Genomic DNA, 547 nt, shown 5'->3' on the forward strand with positions numbered 1-547 from the left:
TTAATTGCCCAAAATGTCCGGGATTCGGCTATGGAGATAGATTTGTTGCTTAATTCCAAATAAATAGATTAAGATCCACAAATAAATGTGAAGAGATTAACAAACATTAAACATATTGACAAATACATAGAATTAGATCCACAAATTAATCTTAAAGTTTCACAAACATGAATTAAATTCACAAATAAATAAAATTAGATTTGAAAATAAATAAAAAATTCACAAATATATATTTATGTCACAACCACAACTTTGCCTGGCATTTATTTGTGAATCGTGTCATGTGCATTTGTAGATAGCTGCACGCATTTGTGAATCGCGTCCTGTGCATTTGTGAATTGTGAAACATTTCTTGTGTCAAGACGTGCTGACAATCCACAAATACGTGGTCTTCACCCACCGTCTACTCAAGCCAATCAGATAACAGCCACATTCGCTGACCAATCGTAGCACGATCTCGCTATAGCCAATCACGTTTTGCTTTACAATCAGGGCGGTCTCGTCCTGAGATAACTTCATTCATCTGCATTGGCTCAAATAGGTCATA

This window comes from Sinocyclocheilus grahami, unplaced genomic scaffold (assembly GCF_001515645.1).
Source record: "Sinocyclocheilus grahami isolate Dianchi unplaced genomic scaffold, SAMN03320097.WGS_v1.1 scaffold526.1, whole genome shotgun sequence".
In the NCBI taxonomy this organism is placed as follows: domain Eukaryota; kingdom Metazoa; phylum Chordata; class Actinopteri; order Cypriniformes; family Cyprinidae; genus Sinocyclocheilus; species Sinocyclocheilus grahami.